The sequence below is a fragment of the Schistocerca nitens genome, chromosome 2 (assembly GCF_023898315.1).
Source record: "Schistocerca nitens isolate TAMUIC-IGC-003100 chromosome 2, iqSchNite1.1, whole genome shotgun sequence".
NCBI classification, from domain to species: Eukaryota; Metazoa; Arthropoda; class Insecta; order Orthoptera; family Acrididae; genus Schistocerca; species Schistocerca nitens.
The window spans coordinates 144,568,759-144,587,187 of NC_064615.1; positions in this window are offsets into that span (position 1 = coordinate 144,568,759).

Sequence of the window (18,429 nt, forward strand, 5' to 3'; positions counted from 1 at the left end):
GAGCTCATAGCAGGAAGAGAGGGACCTAGTGTCTAGGAGCAGAGAAAATCCCTTTCTGAACGCGAAGCAGTTGCGGCGGTATACGAACTTCCCCGGCTGCAGTGACACGATTCGCTGAGGCTGAGGGACGCTGGACTGCATGCACAACAATCCGCCGTGAAACAAGAGCTCAAAGAAGACAACGTTTTATACCGATTAGCATTTGCGGAGCTCCATCCGAGGGCGTCGTGGGACAACGTCATTTTCACTGATGAGATGGTTTCCACCAGTAACGACGGTCCAAGAATCGTTTACAGGCCGCAAGGGACTCGCCATGGACGCGAATATGTAACCACGACGAAAAGAAGTGGCCGGCTATCTGTTACCTGCTGGGGTGGATTTCTGAGAGAGGGGCGGGAATTCTTCACAGGATAGAAGGAACTCTGGATAGCGTGCAGTAAGCCCACATATTGGAAAATGTGATGCTTCCGTCAGTGCGAATGCTGTACGCAGAAGGGGACGTCACATTGCAAGAGGACCATTCTCCCATTCACAAGCCTGCATTTGCTCAGCAGCGGCTCTCCACGATTGGCGTCAATATCATGGACTGACCGCCACGGCCGGCTGATATGAACCCCATGTAAAACATGTGAGCGGACGTCGCCAGAATATTAACAGAGAACTATCCACGAAACCAACCAACTACTGCGGACGCTCTTTGGGACTGCGTCCTGGAAGCCTGGGAGGAAGTTCCTTCTTCAGGCTGTTACGTCTGACGGCTTATACATTCTATCCCAAGACGCGTGATAGAAGCACAAAATAATGAAGGATTCTGTTCTGGATAAAATATTATAGTCCTTAAAATGTTTTGTTATGTCTTCTTTTTTGTCATTTTTCCTCATTGGTAGGTATCTGAAGATCGCGTGCCAACAGAAAAGATACAAAATGGGTTAGCTTTCCTTTGAGTTGCCTTTTTAATTCAAGTGGGTTACTTTTGAATATACAGTTTGTTAAATATTCTATTTTGATTTCATTTTATACCCTGGCTACATACTTACAAACTAATCAGCGTAGAAGGACTCTGTCACAGTAGTTTTTGTTATTTCCAATAAATCTCTCTCTTCCCCTCCATCCATGAAATCACCCTCCGTCCTCCACACAAAAGCACAAGGCATTTGCAAGCACAAGTGTTTTGCAGCACACCATTCATCGTACTTTGTTTAATATGGAGCTCCGCAGCACACTACCCTACGAGCTGACATACTGTTTATTTATTTATTTATTGTTCCGTGGGACCAAATTAAGGAGAAGTCATATTATGTTTATTCATTGTTAATATTTCCTCTGTTCTCTCTCACACTCTCTCTCTGACACTATTGTCGCAAGTGTCTTCTATTCCATTCCCCCAAAACTTTATAAACAAATCTAGCTGTTTCCTTTGACGCTACATTTACTCTTTTAATTGCTGCTGCCTTTAACCTCTATCATTCCTCTCAGCACCTATGAAACCTTTTTCTTTGATCTCCCCTTCCCTATAACCCATTCTTCATTCTGAAAACAGTCCTTCCTTGGCAGGCCGGAGTGGCCGAGCGGTTCTAGGCGCTACAGTCTGGACCCGCGTGACCGCTGCGGTCGCAGGTTCGAATCCTACCTCGGGTATGGATGTGTGATGTCAGGTTAGTTATGTTTAAGTAGTTCTAAGCTCTAGGTGACTGATGACCTCTGAAGTTAAGTCTCACAGTGCTCAGAGCCATATTTTTAAGTCCTTCCTTATCGCTCGGTCCTAAGATGAAACGAACTGTGGCGGACATCTAAGTAAGCAATACTTTGCAAGCATTTCACGATTATATTTTGCACTTCTGCACTTCTATCCATTCCAAGATCCCGCCCTCCTTCCTGTTACCCGTCCCTGAAATCTTCATATACATCTAAATAAATACTCTGCCATTCATAATTATGTGCTTGGCAGGGGGTTCTGTGGTCTGGTGGATTAATCTTGTATTAATGTGTAAAACGTGTAGGTTCATATCTCACATCAGGCGTAGATTTTTAACACACACAAGTAACTCTCCTTCACCCTTAGCAACGCCAAGTGCAGAACGCCAGTAAGCTCCGTATTTCAGTATCTGCAGTAAAGATAACATCCCTTCGATGCCGACTGTGGCAGAGCGGCATTCGTTTGAGCTGTGACAGAAGGAGAAACCGCGGAAGGAAGAGACTCTGTCACCAGCAAGCCGTCGTAAACTAGAAAACGTATTTCATTTAATGAACCAATGGTCATGTAAGTTCACAAGGCTCTTACTTTATTTGAAACTGAGACATTGAAAATGGTAATGGTGGACTGGGATTCAAATTCGATTTCACTGTGTACCCCAAGACTGCAAACTCCTCTAGGCCTCCTCGAAAGGCACCTATCTGGATTCGAATCCTGATCAGGACAAAATATTCGCCGGCGGCGCTGGTCTCGCGGTTCTAGGCGCGCAGTGCGGAACCGCGAGACTGCTACGGTCGCAGGTTCGAATCCTGCCTCGGGCATGGATGTGTGTGATGTCCTTAGGTTAGTTAGGTTTAAGTAGTTCTAAGTTCTAGGGGACTGATGACCACAGCAGTTGAGTCCCATAGTGCTCAGAGCCATTTGAACCATTTGACAAAATATTCATTATTTCATTTCAAGCCCTAGCATGTGCACTCCGAACTACTAGTGGAAAATGGTTGCATTTTCAGCATCTCTTCGTGCGTTGAAGCTGTAACGTGTTCGTTTCAACTCACAGCCACATGATGAGCTTTTTATCACAACATTACAAGATCAAACGTTTCCTTACATTTTTTCAAGTTCAAACATTCCTCTCCATCCTACTGGCGAAAACGGATTTGGATTTGAAGTTGCATTCGTTGTGATCGCCAAATACGATATGTTGTGGATTCAACTTATAGCCTGCAGAGTATTTTCCATCACATCATTGAAAGTACAAACATGCCACTCCTAGCTATTATTGGAAAAGAATTTGATACTTAAAGTGTCTTCATGACCACGTGTGCGGGGTTTGAATTCCATTCAGCACAGAACTTTTCGTCGCCTGATGTCTAGCTAAACATGCGCACATCCCGCTACTGGTGAACCAACAATAGCTATTTATCGTCTGTTCCTGGCTAGAAAACGACGGCGCTAGATGCTGGGTTCGAATCCCAGTCAGGCAAAAACAATTCTATCGTCATTTAAGGTTCCAACATCTCGCTATTGGTGAAAACATTTGATATTTAACTTCTGATTTTACGTTCTTCGTTAACAATCCGATTAGGTGCTGGGTTCGCATACCTGTCACAAGCTTTACATGATGGCATTTCAATTTTAAACATGAGCATTCCTTGTTCCTTGTGAATGACACCATATTAAACGTCGTTGGGGGTCGTTCCGAGGAAGGTAGCTGTTATGACAGGATTCCCAGTTCAGTACAAATATTTTCGTCATTTATTTTCAGGATCTGAATTGATAACTGATACTGGTGCAAACGTCTATACTTCACGTCTCTGTAAGCCTAGTGATCGGGTCTCAATAAGGCACAAACCAAGCTTAGCTTAGTTAGCAATGGCTATAGGTGCTGGGTTTGAATTCAGGTCCAGAACGACGACGTTGGTCATGTCATTTAAAGTTCAAAATTGTGTACACATAGCTGTTGATGTGTTACGAAAACAATGATATGACTGGTGATTCGCTGTTAATGTTGAGATTTCCATAGAGTGGTTGTTGTCGTTAATCGTGTTGTTTTTACTGGTTCGTCCAATATCCAGTTTCCAGAGCCACTCGCCGTTGAGCGACATTCAGCACTTGGATGGAAAACCTTTTCGAGAGCGAAAAACTTTTTCCAATTGCCGTACAGCTTTGTATATCCACATATTGTCTCAAGTATTTAATTTTGACTAATGATAACTGTGGGACATATGTAAAATAATCCGTTTTCTCAGAACTTTTGGAATGTCACTTGTTGTAATTAAGGTTAGTTTATGAGTGTTATGGGGTGTCTCATCGCTAAGAACGTGTTTTCTAATATGTTTTGTATGACAATATTAGTTGACACTTAGACTCACTGCCATAGAGACCTTTGGTCTCTAGTAGTCTCTTGCGGTGCCCATTGTGTGTAGTCAAACGACTGTACCCCACAGGGTTTTGGTGTTTAGAGGATCTGCAACACAGCTACGGTATTTTGGTTGTACTCGGCAGTGACCCACTTTTTTTGCTGTCAAGTGTACTAGGTTAGCCCTCTATTGTCCGTATCGAAAGTCAGCCTGTCTAGCCAGCCGGCGAGTCTTCCCGGCATCTTGTGGTTAATGTTGTAGGTGTTAATCCCTGTGGTGGATTGGCTGATGGTCCCGTGCTGACTGCAGTCGTAATTGGTGGTATCGTTGGACCATTATGGAGTGAGGGGAGTAGCTTACAATTGGTTCGCCTCTTACTTTAAGAACAGAAAGCAGAAAGTAATTCTCCACAATATTGAGAGTGGTAGTGTCGTTCAGTCCCAATGGGGCACTGTTAAGTGGGGCGTTCCCCAAGGGTCGGTGCTGGAGTCACTGCTGTTTCTTATTTATATAAATGATATGCCTCCTAGTATTACAAGTAATTAAAAAAATTTTCTGTTTGCTGATGACACTAGCTTGGCAGTGAAGGATCTTGTGTGTAATATTGAAACAGTATCAAATAATGTAGTTCATGAAATAAGTTCGTGGCTTGTGGAATATAATATGATGCTAAATCACAGTAAGACTCAGTTTTTACAGTTTCTAACTCAGAATTCAACAAGAACCGATATTTTGATCAGACAGAATGGGCATATTATGAGCGAGACGGATCAGTTCAAGTTCCTAGGCGTTCGGATAGATAGTAAGCTGTGGTGGAAAGCCCATGTTCAGGATCTTGTTCAGAAACTAAATGCTGCTTTATTTACCATTAGAACAGTATCTGAAATAAGTGACAGTTCAACACGAAAAGTAGTCTACTTCGCTTATTTCGTATGGTATCATTTTTTGGGGTAATTCTTCTGATTCAAAAAGGGTATTTTTGGCTCAAAAACGGGCTGTTCGAGCTATATGTGGTGTAAGTTCGAGAACCTCTTGTCGACCCCTATTCAATAGTCTGGGAATTCTGACATTGCCCTCACAGTATACATTTTCTTTAATGTCGTTTGTTGTTAGCAATATTAGCTTTTTCCCAAGAGTTAGCAGCTTTCACTCAGTTAATACTAGGCAGAAATCAAATCTGCATGTGGAATGCACTTCCTTGACTCTTGTGCAGAAAGGAGTGCAGTATTCTGCTGCATCCATTTTCAATAAGCTACTACAAGAACTCAATAATCTTAGCAGGAGCCCATACACTTTTAAGTCTAAACTGAAGAGTTTCCCCATGGCTCACTCCTTCTATACTGTCGAGGAGCTCCTGGAAGAGCTGAAAAATTAAGCAAATTCCATTGTTACATTGTTGATTTTCTTTATATAAACTTACGACTCGTCGCCTGAATACGTTTCTTATATTTCGTTTTATCTGTTTCTACTATCATGTTATAATTTCATGTATTGACTCGTTCCATGACCATGGAGACTTCTCCTTAATTTGGTCCCACGGAACAATAAATAAATAAACAATATGTGAGCTCGTAGGGTGGTGTGCTGCGGAGCTCAATATTCAACAAAGTATGGTGAATGATATGCTCCAAAACACTTGTGCGTGTAACAGCCTTGTGCTCTTTCAGCAGAGATGCCACAGACCATCATTTATTATACATTGCAAAACAGACAAACCTCCGAATCCGACGTTCTGTGAAGAGTTGTGGATGTCCAACAATTTAGCGCCTAGTAGCAGTTTCTTCTACCTCTTTCCGTAGCAACTCACGACACCAACAAGTGAACATTAGATCATTTTCGCCGTTTCCGAAATACTCGTTGATAGCCTCTGGGTAATAATAATCTGCCCTTTGTCAGAGTCGCTTATCTCAATGGAGTTCTCAAGTTGCAGCTCTTATTTTCGCTAGGGTGATACCCCTTCGGTGTCTGCTCCGGTTACATATATTTGTTACCGCATCACTCGTCCGCAACATAACCAGGCGGCATCAAACGCCGCGGTGAGCAGTGTTCACAATGTTTACACTTATCAGTGAACATAAACTTTAGGGGCCGGCCGGGGTGGCCGAGCGGTTATAGGCGCGTCAGTCTGGAACCGCGCGGCCGCTACGGTCGCAGGTTCGAATCCTGCCTCGGGCATCGATGTGTGTGATGTCCTTAGGTTTGTTAGGTTGAAGTAGTTCTAAGTTCTAGGGGACTGATGACCTGAGATGTTAAGTCCCATAGTGCTCAGAGCCATTAACTTTAGGGAAAGTACACCTTCTAATCTACGACAAGAACAGCAGACTTTGGCAAGACAGTAACATTTTCTTAACGAAAGTATTTGATGAGAACACTTAGAACTTTCACGTAAACAGTAAACTGTATTTTTCGGAAACAAATTGTTGGAGACACCTTTAAACGGACGGTAGATCGAATTTGGAACGTAAATAAATATTATGTTGCAAAAAGAAAAAAATCAAATGGCTCTGAGCAGTATGGGACTTAACATCTGAGAGCATCAGTCCCCTAGAAATTAGAACTACTTAAACCCAACTAACCTAAGGTCATCACAGACATCCATGCCCGAGGCAGGATTCGAACCTGCGACCGTATCAGTCGCGCGGTTCCTGACTGAAGCGCCTAGAACCGCTCGGCCACCGCGGCCGGCTGGAAAAAGGATGTTGCGTTTGGAATTCATGACCACACCAACAAACCCGTTATTCCTGTTAATATTTTAAAGTCTGTTCATGACTCTGATCAATGTATCGGTATAGTTCTTCTACATTTACATCTACATGGATATTCTGCAAACCACATTTAAGTGCCTGGCAGACGTTTCATCGAACCATCTTCACAATTTTCTGTTATTCCAATCTCGTATAGCGCGCAGAAGGATCGAACTCCTATGTCTCTCCGTATGACCTCCCTGACAGAAAATCACGAATCCAGTCACATAGCTGTGACAATATTCCACAGGAACGCAATTTCACTACAAGCCGCTTGATGGTACAGTGTCAAAAGCCTTCCGGAAATCCAGAAATACGGAATCAATTTGAAATCCCTTGTCAAAGCACCCAACACTTCATTCGAGTAAAGAGCTAGTTGTGTTTCAAAAGAACGATGTTGTCTAAATCCGTGTTGACTGTGTGTGTATAGACCGTTTTCTTCGAGGTAATCCATAATGCTCGAACACAATATATCTTCGAGAATCCTGTTGCATATCTACGTTAATGTTATGGGCCTCTAATTTAGTGGATTACTCCTACTACTGTTCTTGAATATTGGTGTTACCTGTACACCTTTGCAATATTTTGGTACTTATCTTTCGTAGAGCGAACGGTTGTATAACATTGTCAAGTATGGACCTATTGAATCAGCATATTTTGAAAGGAACCTAACTGGTATACAGTCTGGACAAGAAGACTTGCTTTTATTAAGTGATTTAAGTAGCTTCAATACTCCGAGGACATTTACTTCTACGTTACTCATGTTGGCAGCTGTTCTTGATTCGAATTCTGGAATATTTACTTCGTCTTCTTTTGTGAAGGAATTTCGGAAGGCTGTGTTTAGTAACTCTGCTTTGGCAGCACAGTCTTCGATAGTATCTCCATTGGTATTGCGCAGAGAAGGCGTTGATTGTGTCTTGCCGCCTTCATACCTCACATACGACCAGAATCTCTTTGTATTTTCTCCCAGGTTCCGAGACAAAGTTTCGTTGTGGGAACTATTATAAGCATCTCACATTGAAGTCAGCGCTAAATTACAACTTTCTGTAAAAGATCGCAAATCTTGGTGGTTGTGCGTCTGCTTAAATTAGGGATGTTTGTTTCGTTGTTTCTGCAACAGTGCTCTGACACGTTTTGCGTACTAAGGAGTATCAGCTCCGTCGTTAGTTAATTTATTTGGTATAAATGTCTCAATTGCTGCCGATACTATTCCTTCGAATTCAGGCCATATTTGGTGTACACTTCTGTTGTTAATTTGGAAGGAATGGAAATTGTCTCTCAGGAAGGCTGCAAGTGAATTTTTATCTGCTTTTTTACATAGGTATATTTTTCGTTTATTTTTGGAGGATTTGGGGTTACAATGTTCAGTCTCCCTACGACAACCCTGTGTTCACTAATCCCTGTATCCCTTTTGATGCTCGTTGTTACCTCAGGACTATTTGCTGCTAAGAGGTCAAGTGTTTTTTCACAACCGTTTACTATACGCGTGGGCTAATAATCTAACTGCTCGGAATAATTTTCAGAGAATGCGTTTAGCACAATTTCGAGTGATGTTTTCTGCGTACCTCCGGAATTCAACATGCATTTTCGCCAACGTATCAAGGGTAAATTAAAGTCACCACCAACTATAATTGTATGAGTCAGGTACGTGTTTGAAATGAAACTCAAGTTTTCTTTGAACCTTTCAGCAATTTTATCATCGGAATTGGGAAGTCGGTAAAAGGTTCCAATTATTATTTTATTCCAGTTGCCAACAATGACATCTGCCCATACTAACTCACAGGAATCATCTACTTCAATTTCGTGACAACATAAACTACTTCTAACAGCATCAAACACGCCACCGTCAACCGTGCTTAGCCTATCATTTCGGGACATCGTTAAGATCTTCTAAAAAATTTCGGCTGAGCTTATCTCCGGCTTTAGCCACCTTTCAGTGCCTATAACGATTTGAGCATCAGTGCTTTCTATTAGCGCTTGGAGCTCTGGTACTTTCCCAACACAGTTACGACAATTTACAACTGTTACACCGATGGTTCCTGTATCTAAGTTCTTCCTGCGTTCGGCTTGCACCCTTTGCGACTGAAGTCCATGTGTTTTCCCGAGACCCTCTAACCTAGAAAACCGCTCAGTCCACTCCACACAGCCCTTGCTACCCCCGTAGCCTCCTCCTGCGTATTGTGGGCTCCTAACTTATTCAGCGGAACCCGAAACCCAATCACCCTTTGGCACAAGTCGAAGAATCTGCAGCCTAGACGGTCTGAACCTCTGATTCAAACCCTCCCCTCGCTCTGTACCAGGGGTCCAAAATCAGTCCTGTCGACTGTGCTGAAAATGGTCAGATCCGCTTTCATCTCGCAAGGAACACTGGCAGCTTTTACCACTCCCGCTAACTGCTCGAAATCAGAGATTATCTCTTCTGATCCAAAGTGACACACATCGTTGGTACAGACGTGAGCCACCACCTGAAGATGTCTGCAACCTGCGCTCCTTATGGCGTCTGGTTGGACTCATACCACATCTGGAATGACTCCACTCGGTAAGCACATGGATTGCACATTGGTTTTCTTACCCATCTTGGCAGCCATGTCTCTAAGGGGCCCAATAACGCGCCTAACGTTGGAACTCCCAAATATCAATAATCCCACCCTTTCTGATTGTCCGATCTTGCAAGCAGAGAGGCTTACTCTGAAGCAGGACAGGCTACAGCATCTGGCTCAGCCACAGTCCCAGCCACAGACAGTACTTGCAACCTGTTTGTCAGACCAACCGGGGAGGCCTTACGTGTGGCCGCCTAGGAAGTCTTTCGCCGCCTGCTACGTCCTGGGGCGACCTCCCACTCGATGACAGGTGAAAGGTCGACCTCAGTGTGAGCAGTAACTGAACTGGCCACCGGTGAGGACCGATCGGAGTACTCGCACGTGCTGAATGTCCATTGGATTACCACGGCCTGCCCGCAACAGTGGTGCCCATCCACTGCAGCCTCAAGCTGAGCAAGCGAATCCTTCATAACCTGGAGCTGAGAGTGAAGTGTCACCAACTCGGCTCGCATCCACACATAACAATCACAGTCCCTGTCCATACCAAATACCGTGGAAAACTAAACTGTCAAGAGACTATCAGCTTGTGCTGTGGAACTCTATCGTAGACACTGACGAAAGCGCAGGAACTGTGACTGTTAGATATTAAATTACCACGCAGAAACTCCATAAACTAAACTACTAAGCACATAGATGATATTATAAAATCCGCTCCTAAAAAGCTCGTAAAAGTCACAAAATCGGTTACTTCTCTGTAGCTACGTCTGTCTCAGCCAACTGCTGCTGCCTGACTGGCTCACTGACGCCAACAAGCGGTCACTGGCTTTCAAAACAAACAAATGACTATCGACTCGCGCTATGGAATTCTATTGTGCATTTAGCATTGGAGGGCAGCGTGGAGGGTAAAAATCGTAGAGGGAGACCAAGAGATGAATACACTAAGCAGATTCAGAAGGATGTAGGTTGCAGTAGGTACTGGGAGATGAAGAAGCTTGCACAGGATAGAGTAGCATGGAGAGCTGCATCAAACCAGTCTCAGGACTGAAGACCACAACAACAACAACCTTGACAGAAACGTAGGAACTTTGTCTAATAAATTAGATTAATTCGCAGTGATTCAAAAACCTAACTAACGAAGCACTCAGATGAAACTAAATAATTTGCCATGATTAGGAACTTTTAATACGTCACAAAATCGGTGTAGTTTCCCACGCAAACGAAAACGCGAGAACTGTGGGTATGAGATATTAGGTTAACACGCAGAAACTTGAAACACGTATGTTGTGTGGCGGCGATGGCGAGGCACTGTAGAGTCTTTGACCAGAGAGTGCGCTTGACTGCGCGAGAGTGCAGTTCAGTGCAGTTCAGTCCAGTTGCGAGTTAGAGTTCGAGAGTAGTAGCACATGCGAGATGACGCAGTCTGCGGTAGTAGCGCGCGAGAGATAGTCGCAGTTGTGTGTGAGGAGTCGGCGGGCGTCGACATGGCACTCTGGTCAAGATTCACGACAAGGTATATTTTTTAATAAGGTAATGAAGCAGCATTGCGCACATTTGATAATGTAATGTAAATTAACTGTAACTAATTTGTTCAAGAATCGCCCCAATAATAATTTGTTTTCAAACCAAGCATTTTAACAAAAGAAACATTTTATTGAAAGAAATATTTCCCTTGGTATTCCTTAAAGAAAAGTTTCCCTTAAATTCAAAATTTTTACAATGCATTTCCTTCGAGCTATGGCGAAAAATAAGAGCAGATGCAGTTTTACTGAGGTAAGAGTTTGAGTTTAATTACTGAACAGGGCCTAAAGATCGACATTTCGGTCTATTTGCATTTTTATTGTGACTGAGATTTCATTATCATTGAATTGACTTTCATTTTTGTGAGGAACTTATACTTGGGTCAGATTGCTATTATATTTTCATTTAATTGTCATTGTCTTTAAATTTCTCTGGGGAGCTTACACTTGGCTCCATTTCTATTAAATATTGTCTTTTAAATTTTTGTGGGGAGGTTACAAACTACTAAACTACTAAAGCACACAGATGATATTATAAAATTCGCTCCTGGTTAGGAACTCGCAAAAGTCACAAAAACGGTTACCTCCCTGTTGCTGCGTCTGTCTCGGCCGGCTTCCGTCTGTAGTGGAAATTCCCGCCCTTTCCCTCACCTCCTAGAAAACATTGTACAGTGACGAACTTCACTCTGTATCACACTTTCTGAGAATGGCCTAAGCTGAACGCGAATGTCAAATTATATCGGACGTCTGAAATTACCACAGCTGACGTTTTTTATTCGGAATGTAAGGTTAGAATATAAGAAGAATGGTCAACTATTAGACCACAGCTGAGCTGCTACGCAACTCATAACTTTCGTGTGACATTTACATTTGTACGAAATACTGAGTGCGTCTTCCTCAAATTTCTTCTAATCGCTCCATCGTGTGATCCTTAAGGTATCTTTCTAAGCCTCGTGGTCATTCTCTGAGTAGATCAACACATTAAGTAATTTACTGATATCTTAAATTTACAGCAGTTCTCAGAGAGACAACCTCCTTCTCATTTCTACTTCGAAAAGCAAACAAAAAAAAAACTGATCTTCCCCTGCTAGACTGGTTCATTTCCGTACAATTAACAGACTTTAATTACTAGAGAACTGTTTGTGTTATTTCGCAACTGTAAATCATTACACTTAGTAAATGCATTGTAGTTACGTGTAGGTACTGACATTTCAATCTAAATATTTATTGGATATTTATTGGATATTCGAGCTCTACGCCAAAAAGATACGTACGGTTACTCAAGCCCTTACTTTCCATTTGTGGTAGATGGCATTGTAATGGACAAATATCAAGTGTGCCTGTTTTTGCTATTACGAATCGACGCATTTGATTCTATATTTCATGTACACTGAAGCGCCAGATAAACTGGTATGGGCATGAGTATTCAAATACAGAGATATGTAAACAGGCAGAATACGGCGCTGCGATCGGGAACGCCTACATAACACAAGTGTCTGGCGCAGTTGTTCGACCGGTTACTGCTGCTACAGTGGCATGTAATCAAGATTTCAATGAGTTAGCACGTGGCATTATACTCGGCGCATGAGCGATGGGACACAACATCTCGGAGGTAGCTATGGAGTGGGGTTTTCGCGTACGGCCATTACACGAGTGTACCGTGAATATCAGGAGTCCGGTAAAATATCAAATCTCCGACATTGCTGAGGCTGGGAAAAGATCCTGCAAGAACGGGACCAACGACTACTGAAGAGAATCGTTCAACGTGACAGAAGTGCATCCCTTTCGCAAACTGATACAGACTTCAGTGCTGGGTCATCAATAAGTGTCAGCTTGCGAACCATTCGCAGCCGAAGGCCCACTCGTTTACCCTGTATGACTGCACGACACACAGCTTTACGCCTCGCCTGGACCCGTCAACACCGACATTGGACTGTTGATGACTGGAAACATGTTGCCTGGTCGTACGAGTTTCGTTTCAAATTGTATCGAGTGGATGCACGTGTACAGGTATGGAGGCAACCTCATGAATCCATGATTGAACCTTAGAGATAGCAGAGGACTCCTCAAGCTGGTGGAGACTCTGTAATGGTCTGGGGCATATGCAGTTGGAGTGATATGGGACCTCCGATACTTCTAGATACAACTCTGACAGGTGACACATACATAAAATCCTGACTGATCACCTGCATACATTCGTATCCATTGTGCATTCCGACGGACTTGGGCAATTCCAGCAGGAATGGGAAGACCCACACGTCCAGAAATGCTACAGAGTGGCTCAAGGAACACACTTCTGCGCTCAAACACTCCCTTTGGTCACCAAACTTCACAGACAAGAACATTATTGAGCATATCTGTCATGCCTTGGAAAGTGTTGCTCAGAATATATCTCCACCACCTCATACTCTTACGGATTTATGGACAGCGCCGCAGGATTCATGATAACAGATCCTTCCAGCGATACTTCAGACATTAGTCGAGTCCATGCCACGTCGTGTTGCGGCACTTCCGCGTGCTCGCGGGGGCTTAACCCGATATCAGGGAGGTATACCACTTCTTAGGCGCTTCAGTGTACGATGTAAATGTAAACATTTCTATCCTAACAGTTCTTATTTATGTTCAAAACTTACTTCAATATTGCCGATTTGATTGTACAATACAATACAATTAGCCTTTTAGTGTCTGGTGAGAAACTACGTTTAGCATTGAGGCGTGCACGGTTCGCGTTCATCCCATTTATTGTTTGTCGTCTTCTATTACGGTACTGCCGCCTCGCTTTCTTACTCCATTTACTGGCGTCACTAACTTCCTGCCTTACTTGCCCGAGAGCGGCAGCAGCAGCGCGTATCGATAAGTGCACTGTCGTACCATCTCTGGTGCGACCGACAGTGTTTGCGGGTCGTCGTGTGTTTAGCAGTCAGTTCGGGACGGACCAGCAGTGCAGTCGGGAGGCAGCAGCAGTGAAGTCGGGGGACGGAGCGCTGGTGAGACGCCGACAGCCAGTGCTCGCCGACCACTGGCGACACACATGGTCTGTCCGTCGGAGGAAGATTGGAGCAGGACGACCGTTGGTTGGTCGTTCGGTTTGCTCGACTCATCGGACGACGTATACTTGGTTCTTTTACCGTATCCGGGCCTAGGAGTTGGTCGGTTGGTGTGGAGCAGCGAGGAAGTCTCCGCGGCGCGTGTCTGGCCGGAGCTTGGGGGCGTCCACGCGCGGTCGGAGTGGGAGGGGCTGTTACCATTGTTACGATGTCCGTGGCTCACCGATCCCGGACACGAAAGACAAGTTATCTAGTCGCTGGGTCCCCTGACTTTCGGTTAGTGGCGTTGTTGTCGGATCGTGAAAGGTTGGCGTGACTGCCTGTCTCACCTAAGCGAGCATTAGTGTTTAATTCCAGGCCAACCCTCGAACATCTGAGCGCCCTCCGTTGTACTGCCTTTTTTTTATTTTGTTCTTGTTGTTTGTACTTGTATGGCGTCTAGCCGATTTTTTTAAAAAATTAAGATTGTTTTGCCCCTAAGGCGTAAGATTCTTTAGGCCTTCAGCCTGATTTAAAGAACTGTTTCACATAAGACCTTTGGCACATTGAAGGTTTTAAAGTTGTTGAATTTTAAATGTAGGGCCTTCAGCCGATTTTGAGTTTGAGTTGTTTTGCTCTTAAGGCCTTCAGCCTAGTTCAAAGAAATGTTTCAAGCAAGGTCTTTGGCATTTTAAAAATTTTAATGTTGTTGAATTTTAAGTGTTGGGCTTTCAGCCGATTTTGTATTTTAATTTGTTTGCCCTGAAAATTTAAGATTCTTTCACCCTTCAGCCTAAACAAAGAACTGTTGTATGATAAGGCTTCAATTTAAATTTATGATTACGCTTGCGTTTTAAGTTACTGGCCTTCAGCTGTTTTTAAATTAAAGTGGCTTTCAGCCGGTAATTAAGTCCCAAAGATTAAAGCTGTGTGTTTAAAAAAAAATTCGGGATCTTGTAATTTTTGATCAAATAGTAAAGTTGTACGTTCGAGTGTAACTGACAGCCCCTTATTTTGTCCATTTTCCACAATTTAAACTACCTGTCCAGTCCTGCGGGTAAAGCTGGGCGTCTGAAGCATTATCCAGGAACATCGATGTGAATGTCACAGTTTTCTGTTGCCAACGGGATACCTGATTTCGTTGAGTCTCTTTGCCTCTGACCACTGAGGTGATTTATTACGGCGAGTCCCCTTGCTTCTCAGCATTAGTCTGCTTCAGGGACGTGCATGTCACTGTCACCGCATGGACATTTTACCTCATTACAGTGGTTTTTGTTTTGTATTGTCCGGGTTAGCCGCGAAGATGCCAGCGTTATATACGGCGGTGGAATGAAAACAATCACTGAAATCTATGACCCTTATGATGGCTTTCGAGGGTGGCCGTCGACATCAAGCATCGCAATACTTTGAGGACTCAAAACAATCGACCCTGTAAGAAAAGGAAACTACTTTACCATACAAGTGCCTTATTTGCTTGAAATTTCCGTGTCTAGCTATATTAATTACACTGTACAAGCACATTTGCAACACTCGAACAACGCTTGAACATCAGTTTCAGCCGTTAGAGAACAAAAGTTTACGTTTATATCATAAATGAAATACAGAATAAAATGCGACGGTACTTAACTGTAGAAAGAGACACCATTCATATTTGTCTAGTATAGTGTCATATACCACGGGTGGAAAACAAAAATTTGAATGAATCCCAAGAATTTTTTTTGGGGGGGGGGTGGAGGGGGGGTGGCTTAGAAATCGGATATGCAATAAAAATGGGGGTTCCTACTGGAAACACAAAGTTGAACCCGTCCCACATGACGGGTGAATAGGAGGTGCCAAGTTGTAGCATAGACATCTGTGTCATTTACTAATACTAACGTTTCATCTACATCATTTTTTCATGCGGTGCATCATTTCGAGATATTCAGTTGTCTCAAGTTGAGAGAGAGAGAGAGAGAGAGAGAGAGAGAGAGAGAGAGAGAGTGAGAGAGAGAGAGATAGGGAGGGAGGAAGGGGGTGGGGTGGGGGAAGGAGAGATGAACCTAAGAGAGTTGAATCTAACTCAGGAACCATGCTGATTGTGCTGGAAATCTGTGTATCACTTGGTACTTCAGATCATAAAAGCAGTTCCGTCGCTGCGAAATCGTCAGCGCTGCGGACACACTGCGCTTTTACGCTGCAGACGCCTCCTCGCTCTCGGCCGTCTCCTTTAAAGAGGATTATTATTTGCTTTCCAGGCACACGGAATCCATATCTCAGCGGTCTGGGGAGGCATCCCGCCGTGCCGCGTCGCTCCACCGTGCTCGGCAGAAGATAGCGGAACCTTGCGACGAAATGAAAAATGTTTTTCTGGAGCCGCGACGAAAATGAATGAGAGAAGGCGAGCGGAGAGCGGGGTCCCGCGGGGGGTGTATTTAATACTGGGAGCAGTGTCACGTTTCTTGTTTACGTATTATCGCCCCCCGTTCGGTGTGAAACAGAGGGCCGCACTCTCAGATTGCTACACTACGTGAAGCGGACTAGTAGTATTTGTAACAGCCGTGGCAGTCATGCTTCTCGTAATAAGTACAGCAGAAACGTGTCCCCAAACGTTCTCTATTTCAGCCGGTGATATAAATCTACTGAACACGCAGCTCTTTTCATAAATCAGAAATCTATTGCGACTACTCGATCTGTTCTAGTTCAGTTGAAAACTTCTTTGCAAAGTGTAGCCTAAAATTTTTACGTTGCAAACGTTGGTTTTGATGCACTATATCAGACACTTTGGCCACTACATAAAGTTAACTGATGCTGTCTGTCCGTTTCCGTATCGGTTTTTGCTTGTAATTACTTTATCATCTTTCTTCGTGTGGGTCAGGTATTCCTATTTCGTTTCTCTTTAACTAATTATCACCAACTTTACCAACATGCACAGATGCGAAGGGTTATTCATAAGTACCTCCAAGGTTTCAGAAGATGACTGCACAGTAACTGCAAAGTATACTGATTGTAGACAAAAGTACTGAGACCGACAACACTACTAGCGATCTGGCAACGCTGTGTTGTTCTGTTTGCGTAGTCCGGTGTGTTCAACCTTTCCAGATGCTCTGGCCGAGTTTCAGCTCCCTACAGTTTTTGGGAGTGCCAACAGAGTGAAGTTGTGTATTTAATGTGTTACGAAAATTGAATAGCGGAATTTAGAGCAATGTTATGCCATAAACTTTTTTGTTAAATTTTGGGAATCCGCGAGTGTAACCTTTGAAAAGTTGAAACAGACTTGTAGGGAACATTCATTAACAACAACATAAGTTTTTCGGTGAAGTAAATCATTTTTTGAAGGCCGAGAACACGTTGAAGGTGAATTTCGTTCATTAAGACTTTCAAAAACCGACGAAAACAACGAACGTGAGATTTTTCCTCAAGGAAAAACTATCAACTGGGTGTTTTAAAAAGACGTTGTTGTAAGACTCTGGAAAAGGGTGAGTCGAGTGAGACCGGAAATTGCAGCCTCTTGACCACGCCCCATGCCACAAGACCATTTCCACAACGTAAGTTTTGACCTCAAAAGGCATTCCTGTTGGTACAGCCTCCTTGTTCACCTCATCTCAATAATCCTTGAAGCTTTACTCTTTTCCTGAAACTAAGAAGTGTAAAGTCATTTTGAGACTCCGGAAAACAGTCAAAAGAAATGTGACTAACATGGTGAAGGTCCTACCAGTTGATGACTTGCAGCGCTGGTACCTAAACTGGGAACAACGACTCCTCCGGTGTACATACAGCTGCCGAAGGGGACAATACTGTTGTTTGAAAAAAAAAAAAAAATCTTTGGTGGATGAGAAACGGTCTCTTTATTTCTCACACACCTTCTATTACTGGACAGATTATCTCTCCAAGTTCTTAACTTACATTACAGATGATCAATATAGGTGTCATTCGTGCCGCGGCAAAGGTCAGTAAGTCACTGCAGTCAGTGCAGTCACTGACAGACAAACATTTCCCAGGAAGACGGAACATCAGACCATCTTTAGAAATTGATACCAGGGTTGCTTATCTGCAGGTATGATGCGACAGTACGGATCATATGATTTTCTTTATGTTACGATACACCTGCCCAGTAGTTCAACTATACTACTGCTTAGCACGAATCGATACTTCGAAAGATTGTCTCTCCACTGAAATGTGTCATTTTGTTGTATGTCTTGCAGTTTTTGCGCAGTAGTTTTCTGGAACCCCAGAAATATTTACGATTAACTTTGTATTGGAAGCCTCAGCCAGCGTTACATCAGCAGTGACGTAATGGAACCTGAGCTGCATACCCTCCATATACTTATCGAGGAAAGTCGGACGTGGGAGCACCACTCATCTGATCTTTGACACCCTTCGCAAGAGTTTTCGAAGCAGCTAAGGTATTTCTGGCGAGGGATGAACACAATTTACGTCGACTCGGATAACTAGTTTTACTTAAGAGACGATGACTTAATTACTACTTTTTTAATTAAAGCACTGGTAGGGATACACCCGCAGATTTGCCTAGACAAAATACCGTTTCAGTTTCGCAGTCCTCTAACCAAAC